General features: G+C 41.6%; 1 protein-coding gene across 13 annotated transcripts in view; it reads right to left on the bottom strand.

The window, feature by feature from the left end:
• The window catches only part of LYN (LYN proto-oncogene, Src family tyrosine kinase), a 213,302-nt gene that overhangs the window by 152,028 nt on the left and 40,361 nt on the right, over window positions 1–20,913 (bottom strand). The window lies entirely within an intron of this gene.

Below are 20,913 nucleotides of genomic sequence, written 5' to 3'. Positions count from 1 at the left end.
GTATAAGAACAGTAGGAAATATCCCCATTCTTGCTAACAAGTACAAGCAACTAAGATGGATCCTCCGACGTCACTAAAAACAGACATTGGCCTATTTGACCTATGCCCAGCTAAATGTAGAGAAAATAGACATTGCCTGTTCTGCCATGGGCAAACTTGTAAGCAACTAAGCTGATGGATTTATTAGATGTGCTAGACGAGCTGGCACCAAAATGGGGCCATAAGAAATATCAGAATAGATGGGCTGGTGTGGGAATTGGACTTGCAATAATATTGAGGTCTCTTTTTATGGCTCCTAATTTTCATCCAGGATCATAGTTTCAGAGCTCTGTCAAATGTGAACAACTGTCATTCATCAGAACTGAATGCTTGATGAACCTGGAGATGAGATAAAGGACTGGTAAAAAAAAAAAAAAAAAAAAAGCACTGGAAGGTCTGCTAGTTAAAAGCCTTAATTATGCATTCACCTGACTATACATGAGCTGCTAAATTATGCATAAGTGAGCCCTTGAAAAGTAGCAGAGTGCGAGTACTCAGGTCAGCAGATAGAGAGCCATGCTTTGCCCCAGTGCATCCTGGGTTGAGGTGACTTGTGGAGACAAGGTCTAAGAGACTTGAGAGTTGAACAGTCTGTTGCTTTGGTGGCCATGACTGTCCTTTCTGCTTCTGTGCTGGAGACCGGTGAAGGAGAGTGCTCCTGGCCAGCCAGAGATCAAGAGCTACTGCCAGCACATGGTAAGAACCTGGGCTCCATTTCTTACTTTGTGGGTTAGTAAAGTAGAGCTTAACGTTCAAAAGATAAAACTCTCAGTTAAAGAAAGGTGAGACCAGTAGAAATTAATGGTAATTGGATAAGCACAGGATGTTAAATATGCTTTTGTAATTATTGTTTTTACTATTGCCTGAGTTCCCAGTTGCCTGTGTATTTCCTGACAAAGTATTGCTAGCCCTCTGTAATTTTGTAATAACGGAGATTTGTTTTATTCGGCAGTTCGGCTAATTTTCTAACTACGAACAGGAGGGTCGCTGGTAAATAGTAGATACATACATAAAGGGAGGTGGGGTTATAAATCATAGCTCTTCTCCCTACAGAACTTGCATGCATACAAAAATTACAGGAGTCAAGTGGCACCTTATAGATTAATTTATTAAAGCATGAACTCATGCATCTAATGAAGTAAACCCGGTCCGCGAAAGCTCATGCTTTAATAAATTAATTGATAAAGGTGTCACTCGACTCCTATCATGTTTGCTACACTAGACTAACATGGCTATCCCTCTGAAGATTTTTCACTGCATGCATACAGATGTCCATCCACTATCCAGTTTCTAGCAGTCAGTTAAAAGAATGCAGTGAACCCAGAGAGCCAACCCCGACTTACATTTCATAGCCTGTAACTGATCAATAGTGGGAGCATGACCCAGTAGCCATGGGTAACCTGCACAGTGCAGCAGTTATAACCATAACATCAGCATTAGGGCTTCGAAGAAGGCATTATCATAACCTGCACAAATTGTTTACAACCCTGACAGCAATGGTAAGGCTGCACTGAGCTTCCAAAGGCATTGGCGTAACTTGTATGAAATGACCATGCTTAAAACCTAAACAAGCATGGGGGGCTAGATGTTTTGGAAAATGGCTTCACCAGTTTTGGTAGCTGTGTGGATTATAATAAAACTTGGTAATAAGGTGTTGAAATCAAAAAGTTGAAAACTACAAGGTTTGAGGTGGCCTATCAGTGGAGATAGTGGAGGCCAATACTTTAACAGATTCTGGGCATGCTTGGGACAGATATGGAAGGCAGTGGTGGAAAAGGGCTGAAAGTTCAGGTGAATAATATGGTGGAGTAGGAACAGTATTGGGCTGCGTACAGGAATTTGCGTGCTCATCTAACACAAGTGGAAGAATCACAACTGGGAAATCTGGATGGGCCACTTAGTAAGTGATAGCAGAAAAAAAAAAAAAAAAAAACAATGTTACTACGTCAACTGTTTTTGAACCAGGTATACTATTTCCAACTAAATATTTTATGAATGCCAAAAGATTAGCTATGCATGTTATGAAGAGTTTACTTTGACTTGTTTTAAAAAGGAATGCCTGGTAATGCAAGAGAAAAGTAGCAGCTGGTGAAAAATGATGAGAGAGGGCTTGAGTCATCAATTATTTTTAAACTTTATAAACTTTTTCCAACATACATAGTACAAAAACAGTTGCATAGAAAGAGAAACATTGGTCTAAGTTAACATTTGCTAAGCTTCTTGTCAAGAACAGACAAATTACGGGAAGAACAGCAATATCAATAGAATCACTGCCCAAAATGTTTTAACCAGTATCGCCTTATTTTCCTAAGGAGCCTGAATAAGGCTATATGATGAGATTAGTCTACAGAAGTGCCCCAGCATCGATGATATATACTCCATATATTGTATTTAAATTGTTCATTTTTTAGCACAAAACAAAAGGTGTTCAATATCTGCAATATCCCGTAACTGTGCTTGCCAGTGCTCTAAAAGGGGTTTTGCTTCCAAAACGTGCCTATAGTGAAGAGAGCCGCCAACAGAATCTGACCAACCGGATATCTGTTCACCTGGAACCAAGGACCCATCTTATCTGCCCAGTAAAGCCGTCAGGGGTGCAATGTAAATTGGAATACTTAAAATGTCAGCAATCTTGTATGAAACCCCCTGCCAAAAATATCATATGCCCTAGCAATGCCACCACTTGTGAAAGTATTTGCTGATCTCCTTGCACTCTCTCCAACATGCATTGTATGCTGCCAAGAACATTTTAGAATAAAAAACAAAAAAACTAAACAAAACAGGGGTTCGATACATTCTATGCAGCAATCTGACCATCAGTTCATTTTGCTGCATACGCAGAGAGCTATGATGTGCTGCTGTCCATATGTATGCTCATGTCTTGACATCCAGTTCGGTGCCCAGATCTGCATTCCACTTTTCTATCAAGGACAAAAAACGGGGTTGATGCCTCGTACCTGCCCAGCAGAATCCTCCAGTAAATCACAGTGATTTCCTTATGTATCGCCTTAGGGTCCCCTCCAAGAAGCTCTCCATCCATTCAACTCTCTTCAGGGGGAAGGGTTCTAGCTCTAGTGTATCAGAGAGAACTTGACGCAATTATAAATAGTTAACATGTATTGACTAGGAGTTCACTCATCACAGAGAGAAGAAAAAGTTTTAGAAGTCCCATTATCTCACAGCTGCGCCAGACCAAAAAAAAAAGCCACACTCTCTCCAGGTTCAAAAAGCCAATGTGAAAGTGTAACTCAAAAATCAAGGAGTTCCCATAGATACATCCCCACCATCCCCCAGAAAGTCTCCAAACCCCTAATGTGTGGGCCAGGATAGGACTAGGTCTGCTTACTCTCCTTCAAATCTGGGAGGGAGAAGGGCAACAACCACAGGACGACATCTGCTTGAGAATTTTCCATTTGTATCCAAGATGTGTTGAAATGCCCAAACCAAGATTTTTAAACAGACTAAACAGGCCGCCCAGTAGTAGAGTTGAAGATCCAGCAGGTCGTCGTCCCCCCTCCCATTTCTTGGGGAGCCAAAGCTGGCTGAGTCGTATGGACCTGCTTTTGATGTCAAACAAATTTGGATATAGAGCGATGTAATTTGTCAGATAATCAGATCAGGATACTGCAAGGCATGTGCTGGAAAAAGTATTAAAAAGTTTATGCAATTTGTTCATTTTTAAACAGATCCATCCAATTCTGCAACTCTTGTCTAATTTTGGTTAGCAGCGTGTCAAAATTCTTAGAGAAAAGATCTTTAGAGTCCCTTGGGACATATACGCCCAAATAGATAAAACCTTCACAGACTATTTTAAAGGCTGTCATAAACTCCAGAATAGAGACCTTATGACCAAGGGGAAAATTCAAATTATTGCCAGACAACTTTTCGTTATGTGCTAGTATTTGCAAAAGCACTGGGTCAGAGGTGCGTAAAGACGTCAAACAGATCAGGACATCGTCAACGTATCTGCCTGCCCAAACTGAAACCAGGGATCATTGGGTCCTGTCTGATGGCTTCTGCCAAAGGCTCTACAGTCAGGTCAAGCAGCAGAAGTGACAGCAGGCAGCCCTGACGAGTCCCTCATGCAACAGGAAAGGCAGCGGATAAAGACCCATTGTTTGAAAGCAGGCCCTTGTAGTCACATACGCAGCCTTGATCCAAGCCATGAAATAGTCTGGAAGTCTTGCATTACAGAACCCAGCAAAGAGAAATCTTAATGCCTATCCCCATACTTCCTGTATCTCCTCACACTCCCTGGGCCCCATCCATCCATGGGCTGCAAGAAGAAAATAGGGCAGGAATGCTTCCCATTCACTCCTTCCCCCCCCCCCCCTCGATCCCATTTTCAATATGAATCAAAAGAAATATCAAATGAAATGAAAAATTATTTTAAAAAATGAAGATAATTTTTTTTTCCTTGTGCAACTCTATCAATGGGCAGAAAGTACCAGTTAAACACATACATGCCAGACTCACAATTCCAGAAAAAAAAAACAAAACACCAGGGGTTAGGAATCTACAAAGCACGAGTTATTAGATTTAATATACTTTTTTTTTTTTTTTTAAAGAATGAAGGCAATTCACAATATAATAAAAATTTTAAAGCTGGCATGCAAGACCAGCCCACATTAAAATGTTAAAACAGTGGGAGTCATTTTCAAAAGGATTTACACATGTAAAAGTAGTATATATTGTAGCAATTTTCAAAAGCCCAAGTTACATGCTTAAAGTGCATTTGTGCATAAATTACCCTCAGTATCTTTTTCTCATCTACACAAACTCCATCACGGAACAATAGCTTGTCTTTGAAAGTGAGCAGTACCCTGACAAAATGCACTTTTCCCTTTTGCACACTCCTTTCAATACTCAGTGCCTGCAGGGCTGTCATGCCTTCACTCCTTACAACACTGTACAATTCCTGAACACAGAACAGAAAGATACGGTCACTGAGCAAGGGAGCCTCATCCGCCATGTACACAAGGGTTCCAGCTCTACACAGTCTATCCTGAAGGACTCCACACAGAGCATCCCCAGCAATTATATACTAATACAGGTGGATCTGCCTTCAGAGATCCCACATCATATCCGTTACCTACACAGACAGAGTGACATAGTAAGAACGGCTTTCTACAGGATCACATGTGATCAGATAGGTAAATATTACAGATGTGCAAAGCCGCAGGAAATTTCGTATTTCCCGTGGTTCGGACCTTTGAAATTCGGGGGACCCGAATTTCGGGTTAGTGCATGCTATCTCCCCGTTACCGCGCACTAACATTTTAACATTTTAAACGTTAGTGCGCGCTAACGGGGAGTTAACACGCACTAACTCCTGTTAGTGTGCACTAACCCGAAAACAGATTTTTCCTGAAATTTCGGGAAATTTTGGTTCGGTTGTCGGGTTCCCCGAACCAGGACGAATTGAAATTTCCTAATTCGTCCTAAACGATTGCACATCCCTAGTAAATATGTACAGGAGTGGACATATCTGAATGAAAAAGAGGGAAGTAAATAATTTGACCCTTTAAAAGAAATCTGCTGGTTATTTTAAGAAAAAAAAAAAAGAGCACAAAGTACCTTAAGGACGTGGCAAGTAAGTACAAACAGACATGGTTCCACTAAATAGCTCTAAACTTGCTGCCCTGGTGTTGGACTCTGAGGACAATTTTCATGGTCACTTACTGGAGGTAAACAGTGCTTTACCTGGGTTAATTGGCTGTCAGAAAAATCTGGCCCCTCCTCCACAAATGTTAAATGTATATACACTGTTCCACAACATGCATACTTTTAGCCACATTTAGGGAAGGTATTCCCAGGGAAGTGTTCAGGACATAGGACATAAATCAGAGCTCAACACGTGTTTTGAAAAACAAACAAAATCTACATGCATTATTTTCCAGGGGGAGTAAGGCAGGAGTAAAACTGCAGTGACAATTTTCATAAAGGAAGGTACTTATGTTCTCTTCCTTTAAAAAACAGAAACAAGGCCTAAGGATACAAAGAATACCCAGACGATTTTGAAAATGGCCTCCTACAAACATGTAGGCATCCCACGCTCAATGACCGATTGATTTATTTATATTCCACTAATGCGCATGGTTCTAAGCCACTCACAAAATAACATGCACAAAAATAAAACAAATAGAGAAATCAACAATTTCTAGACAGCTACCATGCGCAAACCAAAATAAGGTTGCCAGTTAAAACTCACGCGAATCAGCTGCAGGTGAGCCTGAATAAAATCAGGTTTCAGTAGAGAGAGAATCAAAATGGTAAGTGGAAGATCAACCACTTCTACAAGCCTTTCTAGACATTTTCTTCTAGGACAAGTTTTGGGATCCCCATGAATACTCCAGCAGGTCCTCTTGCTAACTCAGAAAAATATCAGAGTCTTTAACCACATCATGGACCAATGTGTGCTATCGATTAGTAATTTGATGTGAGCAATTTATACCCTAGTTAGTGTGTACCCTTTTCTGTGATTTTCAGACAGACCCAGATCACATCACTACTATGCTACTAGTCGAGGGGTTGGTATGGTGCACACTACCACAGGGATCCGGTGGCTGAAGAATAGGTGCTCCAGTGGCTTAAAGGATGGCCTAGAAGACCAGCACCAAATCTTGGACAGTTGTAAAAACTCCCTCACCTCAGGTAAGTGAAGTTTCGAAAACCTAGCTATGAGTTCCAGGCCTGCAGGGGGTGTCTGTGTATATTCCTTCACATGGACACTCAAGAATTACTGAAGATACAGACTCTGTCTGGGCAGGTCACCTAAAGGCATTAACTCATTGACAGAGCACTAATGCCAGGAAGAGGCAACTAGAGTTTGTTTGTTTGTTTCTTTAAAAAAAGAAAAAAAAACCCCACACAGATTATGTATATTACAGTGCCCTGAAACCAGCATCCCAAGTTGGTCAGGTCAAGGTTTAATAAGGTTCTCTTGAAAGACAGGGCAGGAATATACATTTGGCTTAACTGTTAACACAGGGATCCTCATTCAGATCAAATGTCTGTATGGATGATAGCTATTGGAAATGTTTCACGTCACTGTGCTGAACTATATTGAATTAGCTAGCACTGAACTTTTTTGCTACTAGGGCTTCTGTACTGCTCTGTCTGTGCATTCACTTATTTTCTGTTACTGTGCGAGTTGAGCTGCTGGCTACTCACCATTATGTTTCACCTTGTTAATAAAGCAGTGCTGTTTTACTGCTCTGGCAAAAAGGAAATCTCATTGGTTTATTTATTTTTTTATTAGAAGGTAAGGTAAAAGGTAACATTTTTATAAACAGATTTTCTATAAAAATCAAAACCTCATACAATAAAAAAAATTCAGATTAACACATTTATAGGTTAACAAGCTTTACTCCATAAAACAAAAAAATACAGAAACATGCAAACAACCACAATTAATATAAAACAAAGGGAGATCACGTGACACGTGAGAGGGAGCGGATGTAGCCGACCCTCTCGGGCTCCCTGATTTCTAATCTAACCCCATCCGGCCCTAATTGCTGTTCATTTTTGCGTGGAAGTCTCTCAATATCCCAGCGGCTATTATTGGTGAGCGGAACGGTAGCCAGATGTCGACCCGCACGGCGCGCAGGGACAAGGATTCGGCAAAAGAAAAAGTCAGGCCTACTGACTCGGCCTCTGAGGAGGAACACAGCATGGCAGACTTACCGGCACCAGCGAGCTGGGCAGATCTTCGCACCGCGGTAGTAGAGGCACTGGAGCCAGAGTTTAAAAAACTTTCGTCCCAACTCGGCGAGGTGACCGCAGCGCTTGCTGGCTATGAAGCGCGATTCTCAGCCCTAGAGCAACGGGTTTCGGACGGCGAAGATGGCGCCCAGGCCATGCGGTCAGAGGTAGCGAAGCTACGTGCGGAGATCACCCGACACACAGCGCGTATTGAAGACCTTGAAAACAGGTCCAGGAGGTCCAATCTACGTCTGGTAGGCCTCCCAGAGGAAATTGCGGATCGAGATTTGCCCCAAAAAATAGAAAACTGGTTGATTCGCGAACTGTCTCTGGGCACTGAGCATGGTCCCCTGAGAATAGAAAGAGCTCACCGGTTGGGGCAGAAAAGGGCTCAGCAAGAAAAACCACGAGTAGTAATAATAAAACTGTTAAATTATGCTCACAAAGTAGCGATCCTGCAGGCCAGCCGTCGGGGGAAAGCGTTGTTGTATGAGGGAAAGAAGATTCTCATCTTCCAAGACTTTTCAGGGGCCCTATCTGCACAGCGCAGGGCTTTCTCCCCATTGTGTACACAGTTGTTTAATCTGGGTCAGAGAGCTGTGGTAGTATACCCAGCGAAGGTCCGTGTAAGTACACCTGGAGGACCCAGATGGTTTAGTGAGGTCGCTGACTTAAAAGCTTACATTGGAACCCTGGATCGTGGGGCTGGAGAGAGACCGGGCGGACGCAGCCCTGGGTCGGATACTGGATAAATGTACAGGACAGGCAGCCAGCTACTTAAGCTGAGAAGTTTCTACCGGCATGGCATGCATTGCCTAATCTATTGCTTATGGGGGCAGAGGGACCTGCACCCTTTGGTTACTTAATATTTGACAGTTAAGTCTGTTCACTGTTTTTTTTTTTTCTCTCTTTCCAAGTTTCTGGCACATGCTGGAGCGGTGTGAACAGATCTCCACTTTGTGCTGCAATGGGATATTGGTATACTATAGGTGTTTCAATATTGTATTGTGAAATTGTTTATAGGGGGGAACAAAAGCTGTTATTTGTTCAACTTATGTTATGTTATTTCTATGGAGTCCCATCCCTTGTTATGTTGCTGCAAGCTGGATGGGGGGTGAAGAAAGGGGGGAGGGGGCAGAGGAGCCCGAGTGTCTTAACAGGATCTCTTAGGTGGGGAATTAGTGGAGATGAGACTTCTGGGGAGTCTAGTTAGGGGAAGGGGGGTGGGGGGGGGGGGAATGGAGCGGGGAGGAGGGTCAGGGAAAGATACAAGGTGCTGGCATGATACAGATTTCAAACATTTTGGTGGCATGTGGCGTGGGGGAAATCACATTCACAGGGAGATGGCCAGAGCTGGGGTGGTCATCATTCCCTTGGAGTTGGGAAATTCTCATTGTTCAAATTACTTTTCTATGGCGTGATATGGGGTAAATGGCTATGCGTAATCTCAAATTGATATCCTGGAATGTATGTGGTATTAATACACCTGTCAAACGGTCGAAGGTATTACAGGCCTTGAAGAGACAGGCTGCGGACATAGCATTCTTGCAGGAAACCCATCTTACAGATGTGGAGCACCTGAAATTATGTCAGTCTTGGGTGGGTTCGGTGTATTATGCCTCCGCCACCACGAGGTCAGCGGGGGTAGCTATCCTGGTGCGCAAAAATCTCCCGCTACAAGTTCTTTCTGAACATAAAGATCCTCAGGGTCACTTTCTTATTTTAGAAGTAACAATTAATCAGATGCCTGTGGTGTTGTGCAACCTGTATGCCCCGAATTCTCAGCAAATGCCTTTCTTTCAGAATATACATAAAATGTTACTTTCATATATGGACAAATTCCTGGTAGTGGGGGGAGATTACAATTCTTTACAGGACCCCGAATTAGATAGCTCTGCCACTCTGCGGCGGACGGGGGTCAAGGGTCAGGGGATACAGCTCCTTGAACAGAGTTTGCACCTGGTTGATGCATGGCAAGCTCTAAACCCTTTTGAGCGGGACTTTACACATGTCTCCAGAGCTCATTCCACACAATCCCGTATCGACTATTGGTTAGTCAGCACACATTCCTTCTCCAAAATTTCAGGAGTAGGAATTGGAGACATTATTGTCTCAGATCATGCCCCAATTTGGGTGGATCTGGCAGTGCACCCTCAAGTGAGTGACTGTAGGGGCTGGCGCTTCCCTTATTATCTGGCAGAGGACACAGCGTTTCAAACCTTTTTATTGGAACGATGGACAGATTTTGCAACCCTAAATGCCCAACATAGCAGTGATCCAGTACTGTTCTGGAACACTGCTAAAGCTGTCCTTAGGGGAGATATTATCTCGTATATATCACATCGGAAAAAAGTGCTAAATAATCAATTATTGACCCTGACAAAGAAATTGCAACAGGCTAAAGGGGCACTAAATCGTTCTTGCACATCGGTAACCAAGAGTGATTATAGAACCATTCAATCAGCTTTGAACTCGCTGCTACACCAGAGGGCTAAACACAGCATTCTATATCACCAACATAGGCTCTATAGATATGGTAACAAATCTGGGAAGCTTCTGGCCAACTTAGTTAAGTCTAATAGAGGGTCCCGGCATATCACGGCTCTTCGTACGCCACAAGGCCACATAGTTCATGAAACCCCTAAAATCCTAAAAGTTTTTCGGGATTATTATGCGGCATTGTATCGGGCTGAGGGCTGGGACTCAAGTCAATGGGACTCATTTAGTGCCGCGTTAAACCTCCCTATCCTGACCCAGGCTCAGCAAGAGGGGCTTAACCGACCCATTACGGAGGATGAGGTTCGACAGGTTATTCGGAGTTCCCCAAGGTTTAAGACCCCAGGGCCGGATGGATATAGTGCAGACTTTTATAGGTGTCTTTCAGAGCCCCTCTCCCCCTTGTTGCCATTAGTTTTTACAGCACTGATCTCGAAGGGAAGTTTTCCGGTGCATGGGAATAGGGCCCACATCACTCTAATTCCCAAGCCTGGGAAGGATACCCTGCACCCTGCTTCCTATCGCCCTATCTCTTTATTAGATGTGGACCATAAACTGTTGGCGAAAATTATGGCAGATAGATTGAGTGCCGTTTTGCCACAGATGATTCAACCGGGCCAAGTAGGCTTTGTGAAAAAACGCTATGCCTTGACTAATATCCGGAAGCTAACAATTGCTATGGATCTCTGCACCAGACACAATATTCCCTTCCTCATTGCTAGTCTAGATGCAGAGAAGGCTTTCGACCCGGTGGAATGGGGGTTTATGTTTGCCCTATTGAGAGACATGGGATTTGGAGGTTTTTTCTATCAAGCCTTGCAACTCCTATACTCGGGCCCGGTTGCCTCATTAATGGTGAATGGTCAATTTTCCCCTGAATTCCAGGTCTTTCGGGGTACCCGACAGGGCTGTCCCTTATCCCCTCTCCTTTTTCTCTTGACCCTGGAGCCTCTATTACTGGCTATTCAAACGTTCCGAGCGATCCGAGGGGTGTTATTTCAGGCGCCGGGGAAAAAGGAGATTTTCAAATATGCCACGTTTGCGGACGATCTCTTGGTATTCCTTACTAATCCAAGAGACTCCTTGCCGGCCCTTTTGGAGGTGGTTAGGGACTATGGTGGTATTTCGGGTTTTCGCATTAATTGGGAGAAATCAGAGGCCATGGGATTCCCGATGTCTATACAGGAGCAGTGGGAGGGCCCTTTCCCACTGCACTGGGCGAACGGTGTAATAAAATATTTGGGGATTGATATAGCCTTAGATTTACTTAAGTTATACGACTTAAACATCCAAAAATTACTGAGACTCACGAGAGATAAACTCAAACTTTGGAAAAGCCTCCCTCTTTCCGTAGGGGGGCGAGTTAATTTGTTTAAGATGATCATACTACCTAAATGGTTGCATGTGTTGCAGAACCTACCTCTTATTCTAAAACGTAATGATTTGGCCGCCCTTCAACAGATGATGCGGGCATTTCTTTGGCAGGGGAAAAAGGCACGCATACCATTGTCCTGGCTTATGTTGCGTTGGGGGGCAGGGGGAATGGGAGTTCCCGACCTTCAGTCTTATTGTGTGGCGGCCAACCTCCGGATTGTTAGGGAATGGATATTGGGAATCCCCTTTTGTATTGACTTGGTGGCTGAATCCACATTGGTGGCCCCCTTCGCGTTGACCTATGTACTGATGGGGCCGGGGAAGGAGCTACCGTCTGCAATCTCTCGGAATCCACTGGTTGTCCCGTTTCGAAAATCCTGGCAATACCTTACAAAGAAGTTGGGACTGCCTCGATGTAACCCTTACCTTCTCCCAGTTCAGGGCAACCCAGAGTTTTTACCAGGATCCCAAGATGTTAGTCTGCAGGGATGGGTCTCGAAGGGTATCACTCATTTGGGGCACTTGGTGAACCCGGAAGGGGTACTAATGCCGTTCCCCACAGTACAACGTATATATGGTTTGACCCGGGTCCAGTTCTTTGGGTATCTACAAATCCGACATTACATATTATCATTGCAGATTGGTACTCAGACTTCCACACATTTAGCGGCGTTAGAATCCTTTTTTCAGTTGGGAAGGGAGCGGCCATTATCTCTCTCGACATATTATAAGGCTCTTCAACGAGGTATGTCACAGCGTACCTATGAGACTTCAGTAGAGCGTTGGACCAAAGATGGAGTATTCACGGTTACAGTGGCAATCTTCTCTGCATGTATGGGGAATTTAAAAAGGTCCAGTGAAAATATGTATTACCGGGAAATGCAATACAAGTTTCTGCGGAGGGCCTTTGTCTCTCCACAGGTTGCGTGGAGAGCGCGGCTCATAACAGATTCGACATGCCCTCGTTGTCACCTTGCAATTGGCACTTTGTCTCACGCATTCTTGGCTTGTCCCCTTGTTCAACAGTTCTGGCAGAAAATTGTAAATTACTTACAACGCCTCCTGAAAATACGTTTTCAAGTTACCCCGCAGCTGATTCTTTTTGATTGCATTCCCCAGTCGGTTATAAGAAAAGCGGGATTGAGAACTCTGATTAAAAAGGCCTGGCCGGTGGGGAAAAAAGTTATTCTACTTAATTGGTTGGAGATATCTGCACCATTGTATTGGACTTGGCGTAATCATTTTCATCGAATGATGTATATGGACAGTTTTACTTCTAAGTTGTCGCCAACGCACCGAAGACTTTTCTTGGAGACCTGGGAGGTATATGTGCAGACTTTGCCACTTCGGGCTCGCAGCTTGATCCTCAATGCCTGATGTTTGTTTGTTCTTCTTTTTTTGGGTTAGTGATAGACCCATGCCTTCAATGTTATGATTGGACTCTAGTATACATGGATGTCTCAACTGGTTTGTCAGCCAGGCCTTGGGTAGGGGAAGGGGGGGGGAAGGGGGGTAAAGGGGGAGAAGCGGGACGGGGAGGTTTGGAGAGGGTGAGGGTTTGGGGATAAGCATACTGGACTCCTGTTCCTTCTTGTTTAGGCAGAGCTAGCCCGCTATAGTTGTTCAATATGTCAGACTGGGGGAGGTATCAGAGTGCAGCCTCTCCTAGTTTGTTGGCGACATGAGTATTCTCTAGGGTGGCTCTAGAGATGTCTTAGACACAGTTATAGATATCTGGAAGGGGGAAAATTGAGGAGTGTTTCCTCATGGTTCTGTGATTTGTGTCATCAATATCGTTTGCTGTATTATGTTTGCTTGTCTGTTATCGGCAAAGTTTCATATTGTGTCTGAGGATCACTCAATAAAAATTGTATTACAAAAAAAAAAAAATATAAAACAAAAGGCCATTAGTCAGACGTTAAAAAGCAATATCCTCAAAAAAGTCTATGAAACAATCACATAGAACATAAGTGTCATAAAAATCAGTAGGATATTAATTGTATAAATATCCAGGTTTTTATAAGTTTCCTAAATTTTAGATATTTTTGGAGGTTCAGCTTCAAAACACAAAACATACACAAAGGCATTTTCCACAATAGTGGTGCCACTGCCCGATACTAGAAAGAAGATTGGCTTGTAGTTTAAAACCTTATTTCATAAGGAGATGGAAACCAACAGTTCGTGCTGGCTTATAAGAGACTAAAAGATTTTCCAAATAAGGGAGTTTACTATACAATGCTCTATAAGTGAGAGGCAAGATTTTAAATTCAAAAATTCTCATTTGCACTGGTAACTAATGTAATTTTTGTGGCCAAAAATTACCCTGGCTACAGTATTTTGTAATAGCTGCAACCTTCTTAATAACATCTCAGAAATTCCAATATATAGTGTGCTACATTTGTTTATATGAGAAGACCCGAGTGCAGATGTAAGAATAGTAAGACCAGTTTCCCTAAAAAGATTTCAACCTACAAACCATTCGCAGCAAATAAAAAGACAATCTAGTCAAACTGGAAATCTGTTTTGACACTGAAAGAGTACCATCTAAATTCATCTCCAGTATTTTAAATTCCACTAGAGAGATATTAACTCCCATCATCTGTGGAATCAGCTTAGCCTTCATATTCCACCTGCTAAACCAGATGGCTTCAGATTTTTGTGGATTTACTTTCAGTCCATGGAATATGCAATCAATTAATTATCTTATCAAGGCATTGATTAAACCTATTCCAAGTCCTAGATGTCGTCTGCATATAAGTAGCGGATGAAACCCAAGTCTTTGATCATAGTCATGTGGCACCCCTACAAGTTGGTCACTAGATGTCATTAGGTCCCTGCGTAGAGCCCTCCATCCCTCTTAGCCCCTTCCAACCTGGAGGGCTGTAGTTGAATCCCTCATCCTGTTTAGCCCAGCCATTTTAGTGTTCTGTGTGGTCAGTATTAGAAAGCCTTGTAACAGTGAGAATGCCTGGTCTCTACACTCTAGTGAGGCCTGGCAGCCTCACTCTGCACCTTAAGGTCCTGCTTCTATTAATTACAGAAAGACAGATTTTGAGCCGGATTCCCTAGTGGGCTCTCAATCCAGAGAACTGAAGACCCGTGAGCACCAGTGAACTCGTTAGATGGGCAAGACTGGTGACAGATCCTTCTGAGAGAGAAATTGTGATGGATGAAGATGTATCCAGCTTTACCTTTAAAAAGTATTTTCTGGAGAACAGTTTTGTGAAGAGATCTTTTTTCTGACTCAATCCTCCCCACTGGGACTGCAGAGCTGAGGTAGCCTGATCCCCCTTTTGACTTTTCCTGCAAGAGAAGTCCCCAACAACAGAACTAAGGAGAAAGATCAAAAGCGGAAGACCCCAGTTGGACAGGCTGGGTGTCCAGGAATGAGATGGAGTCAGGTAGGACTGGTTTTGCTGTGTTTGAGGGGACTCCTCCAATAGGATTCCTGATTAGCCTGCTGGGAGAGCTTTGTGCAATTAAAATCACCATGGGAACCTCCTCTCAGAAGTCTGAAACAAAGGACACCTACCTACAGAGAAATACAGATGTACCAACAGTCAGATGAAACTTCAATCTTCTGGACAAATGGACTTTTAAATTATTGCCAAATCAGCATCTCACCCCTTGGGATCCACTACTAACTACACTCACTGAAAGATACACACCATTGTCTGGGCCATAAGCTAGAGCTTCCTCTCACAGAAAGATCCTTCCTGGGACAGAGTCAAGCATGGCAGTTAATTGCTAGTTGGAAGAGCCCTGAAGAGAACGAATAAGTTTGTGTGCCCTTGGGACCTAACTCCCCCCTCAAGGAAGGGTTACAGTTCTTAGAGGAGCTAAAACTTGCTTAAACAAGAATACCAGTCCTTGTGGAACCCCCATGTGTTATCAACCTAGAATTTGACACTTCTTCATTCCTACCAGCTTGAAAAACTTGTTCTGTCAGAAATGATTTAAGCCACTTAAGAACATTAGCTATAATTCCCAGATCTTTAAACCAATGTAAAAATAGGTCATAATCTACTGTATCAAGAGAGGTATTCTCCTATCTAAATAACAACCACTATTGTGTTTCAAATCTCTAACAAAAAAAATGGGTTAGAGGCCCAGGCAATGCAAAAGAAGAAACAGAAAATCTGAAAAGATAAGAGAGCGTCCACAGTCAGAGCTGCATGAGATAAACTCCCAAATAAGAAAAAAAAAAACCCAACACAGATTAAAGACAAACCCAGGTAAGCAAATTTCAGAGGAACCCATAAAAGGATAGTTTTGTGAATTACAGAGATAATTAGCAGTGGCCTGGGTAGAACAGACTTTCTGTGAACAAATTGAAAGTGAAAATGTTGAAAAGTGTCTGAAAATGCTAAAAATTATATTGAGAAGTTGAATGTTAGAAGTTATCCAACCTGAAGATTTAAGATAATGATTCTTCTAAAATTTAAAAGGGGACTTTGAAAAGTCATAGAATCCAATAACTGGCTATAACAGCAACACCGAAAGTAAAAAAAATAAAATAAAATAAAATGTCTGGAATAAAAATGATCAGGATGCCATAAATTTAATTTTCCTGACAGTTGTCACTTCACAAATTATGTAACTTACCAGATGAAAAAAAGCCCCAACACAAACCAACCCTTAAACCATAAAGCACAAATTTAATACTGTCAAATGGGAGTAGGAAGAGTGCTACTACATATAAGCATGTGCAATCAGTAGCTAAACAACTTCCAGCCTTAGGAGATCCAACTGAGGAAGCAGAAGTTGCATCAGTAACAATTCAAGTGCTCCCAGCATACTATGGCGTGGCCAGAAGTATTGGTGTGTACAATATCGGATTGATTTTAAAAGGCCCACACACGCTAATACGGAGAGATGCGCGTGTGGCCAGCCGCACGCACACCGCGCACATTTTCAAAGTGCTGCGGCCACATGCATATCTCCCGGTACGCGCGGAAGAGCAGGCTTTGAAAACAAGGGGCGTGGCATGGGTGGACCGGGACAGCGCCTAATGGCGCTTTCCGGCTAAAGCACGCCACCAGCAGCTGGCGAGCCCGTGCAACTTACTGCTGCTGTAGTTAGGGGGATTGTAAGAGTCGGGGAGGATAGGGGAAAAGGAAGGCAGGGTAAGTAGGGGGGTTTAGGAAGTTCCCTCCACTCCTTTATTGGAGTGGACTCGGAGGATAGGAGGAAAGGCTCTATCATGTTGTGCCACGTGCTTCTTAGAAAAATTCCCTTCCCCCCCCCCCCGGGCACGCAAGTTGGCACCCACGTGCGCCGATATAAATAAATCAGGCAATCATGTGTAAACGGGTAGCGGGTTTTTATTACATGCGCGCGTTGGGAACGGTGTACACCAGTTTAAAAATTCACCTTTATATGTCTGAGCTGACTTCAGAAGCAATCATGCACTTCTATAAGAACGATGCCTGAAAAACGATTCTCCAGATAACTGAATCGGCATATAGTGTACACTGACTGAAGAAATTTTGGAGAAAATGACAGGGGAAAAAAAAAAAAAAGTTATTGCTGCATGAAATCTAGATATTTGCAAGGGATTGCTATTCTGCACCTAAGGGAAATAAAAACCCTCAAAATGCAAAAAAGGAACTAAATATTTTTTAAGCAATGAAAGGCAAAAGAGAAAGAGCTAGTGTCATCTAACGACAAGAATACCACTAGATCTACTAAGAACATATGTTTCACCTAAAACCAAAAACCATATAGATAGAGACAATTGACAAAACCATTTTTACTAGATTCTGTTGTCTCAAGACATTTAACTGGACAGCATGAATTACTTGCAGTATAGAACAGAGCAGTAACAATGGCAGATGGAAGGTTCCAGGAAGCAGTGGTATTGGGAAGTATTCAGTTCAAGGCTTATGGAAATAATAACTATGAAAGTCTGATATCTGAACGGTACCTGAATTAATGGACACTTCTATTGGTTTCCAATATGATTGACAGTGATTTTTGAGAAAGACCGTTGCATAGTAAAAAATAAAATGGGCAAAGAACTTTCTTTCACTGTAGCAAGTTATGATGGTATTTATCAGATGAACTTCCAAGGCTATACTAATTAATGCCAAGCAATTAATGCCAAGTTGTGGCATGAATGTTTCCTACATTTGAACTATGACACTAAATCTATAAGCAAAAGTAGAGAAATCAAGAAGGAATTCACCTGAAATCGCATAAAAAAAAAAAAAAAGGTAAACATTCAAGAAAATAATTTAAGGCAGTTTCCAAGGAACCCATGTCCATGTCCCATGTCAGTGGATTCTATTGGTGGTAGCCAGCATATATTAGTTATCATAAAAGGACTATAGCTGCAATTTGAATGTAGTTTTCCTTAAGCATAAAGAGGAAGTCAAATATTTTCACCAACCATGTAGGATAGTCATATGGCAAAGGCTCAAACGAGTCTGTATTGACAACAGAAAGGAGTTTGTCACAGATAAGACTGAGAACGTCTTGAAGAGACTTATGGAATTCATTATCCCAAAAAGGAACTACAGAACATGCTAACTGAACGCTATTAGAAACTGTAAGAATAGTGCCAATAAAATCTAGACTACCAGTGTTGGGCTGAAGCAGTAAGTGCTACTGCTTACATAAGAAACCACTGTAACAAGTTACTAAAAAACAAAAAAAATCCACCAGAAGTATGAAGAGGCAATACGTAGTATACTTCAAAGTGTTTGGATGTCTCATATGCTTGGATTTCCAAGCAACATCAGAAGTCAGAATCTTTGTTAGTTGCTGCAAGAGGAAAAAAAACAAAAAATTCTAACAAGCAGAAATTTAAAAAAAAAATTTGACTCATGAAAAGGAGCTGAATTTCTAGAAAATTGAGGTAACGCTGAGAAATTTAACATGGACAAGTGCAAAGTGATGCATATAGAGAAAAATAACCCTTGCTGCAGTTACACAATGTTAGGTTCTGAGTTACCACTCAGGAAAGAGATCTAGGCGTCATAGCAGATAATATATTGAAATCGGCAGCCCAGTGTGCTGTGGTGATCAAAAAGGCAAAGAGATTGTTAGGAATTATTAAGAAGGGAATAGCAAATAAAATGATAGATGTCATAATGCCTCTGTATCGCTCCATGGTAAAACTGCACCTTGAATACGGTGTACAATTCTGGTCGCCACATCTCAAAAAAGATATAGTTGCAATGGAGAAGGTACAGAGAAGGGCAACCAAAATGATAAAGAGCATGGAACAGCTGCCCTATGGAGGTAAGGCTAAAGAAATTAGGGCTGTTCAGTTTGGAGAAGAGACGACTGAGGGGGGATATGATAGAGGTCTACAAAATTATAAAAGTTAATATAAATTGGTTATTTACTCTCTCAGATAATAGAAGGACCAGAGGCACTCCATGAATTAGCAAATTGCTCATTTAAAACAAATTGAAGAAAATTATTTTTCACTGGGCGCATAGTTAAGCTCTGGAATTTATTGCTAGAGGATGTGGTTACAGTAGTTAGTGTAAATGAGTTTAAAAAAGGTTTGGATAAGTTCCTAGACAAAAATTCCATAGACTGCTATTAATTAATAAGCAATAGTAGCTTGAGATGTTATTTAATGTTTGGGTATTTGTTACTTGGATTGGCCGCTTTTGGAAACAGGATACTGGGCTTGATGGACCCTTGGTCTGACCCTGTATGGCAATTTTATGTTCTAAAATATGATCAAATCACTTATTTTCCAAGTAAAGAGAATGCTGGATATCACATTGATAAAATACCAAAAAGCAAATGATAAAAAGTCAATAGATGACATAGTTGCCATATCAAATTCAATCATCTATGGCAGACGTGCATTTGCAAAATCTCATTAGAAAAAGAACAAAAACCAACTAGACAAGCAGGAACTGTCATTTAATGCATAAAGGTCATGGCCCCCTGATTGCCTTAGTTTAGGTACCAGCCTAAGGAGTGAATTTTCAAAGGAATTATATGCATAAAAGTAACAATTTTTAGAAGTCCATTTATGCAGGTAAAACTCTGTTTTATATGCAGAAATGTTTTTGAAAACTACCTCCAATGCCTTATTGGAATAGCATGCATCATGAGGTGAAAGAACCAGTGAAAATGTGATGAAGACAATCCATATAAGTGGGCATAGGCCTTTGCTGAAGAACTTTCATCTCACAACAGTATGAAAACTTGGGAACTAGTGTCAAGAAAGACAGACATGAGAGTTATTAAACAACACGTACTACTTTACGATAAAAAGCACAACTACTGGCAGTTGGTTATGATCAGCGATATAGAATAGTCAAACATTCATCAAAAATGAAAATTACAACTCTTAAGATTATTATTGGCTTTAGCAAACTTAACAAAGTTTAATGAAATGACAATCTGATGTGAAAACACCATATCTTCACAGATAACTGCAAGAATTAATCTAAATGGAACAATCACCAAGGGCTGACAACAAGAATTTGTAAGCTCAAAAAGGCAACATATAGATTAAAAGAAATGAGGTTCTGCATGGTACGACATTAGACCAAATACTACCCAACAAGGGTGATCAGTAAATAGAATCAGATCAATGTGCTTTACTATTTATGAAGATGACAAGATAATATTAACAAATGACAAGTTTCTACAAGGAGTTAAGATTTTTCTAGAGACCAAGATTGAAGTAAAAGATTTAGGAGAGCCAAGCTGAATCTTAAACAGGGCCAGAGATGAATGCAGACAAAAAAAAAAAAAAAAAATCAGTCAAAATAATTTTATTGAAAAAAATCATTAAAAAAAAAAAAATTCGTGGCATGCGTGCTTGAAAACCAGTATCAACCCAGTGAGCTAAACCATGAGGAATATGAAGAGCCACAAGGATAAGATCATCCAAATGTTCCATATCAGAGTTATTAGAAGAATGATGTTGCCTGTACAAAATATAAGACCAGATATTATATTTACAGTTCATTTGAGCCATTTCAATACACATTTTATACAATGGAGCACTAGAAGATGGCCAGACACTCTCAGTTATATTGTCTTTTGACCCTTGAAGCTATTTTGTTATGAAGCTTCTGTAGAAAAAATTGTTTAGATACAAGTTGAAATTCTTGGACTCAAGCTGGAAGATCTATTGGAGGTTATTATGTATAAGCTATCCAAGCAGCAATTAGCTAGAAAACTGTTAAACAACTGATGGTGTTTTTGTCTATTTGTGAAGCTGAATACAATGCTCTATGCTATCAAAGAAGGAACGTGGTTAACTCAAATTCCTGAAGAACTTGGATTTAACGAGTAGTGTAAAAATCCAGTTGACATAGA

Source organism: Rhinatrema bivittatum, chromosome 2, assembly GCF_901001135.1.
Source record: "Rhinatrema bivittatum chromosome 2, aRhiBiv1.1, whole genome shotgun sequence".
Lineage (NCBI taxonomy): Eukaryota > Metazoa > Chordata > Amphibia > Gymnophiona > Rhinatrematidae > Rhinatrema > Rhinatrema bivittatum.
Note: the sequence above shows the minus strand (reverse complement) of the source record. Positions and strands in the feature narration are given on the sequence as shown.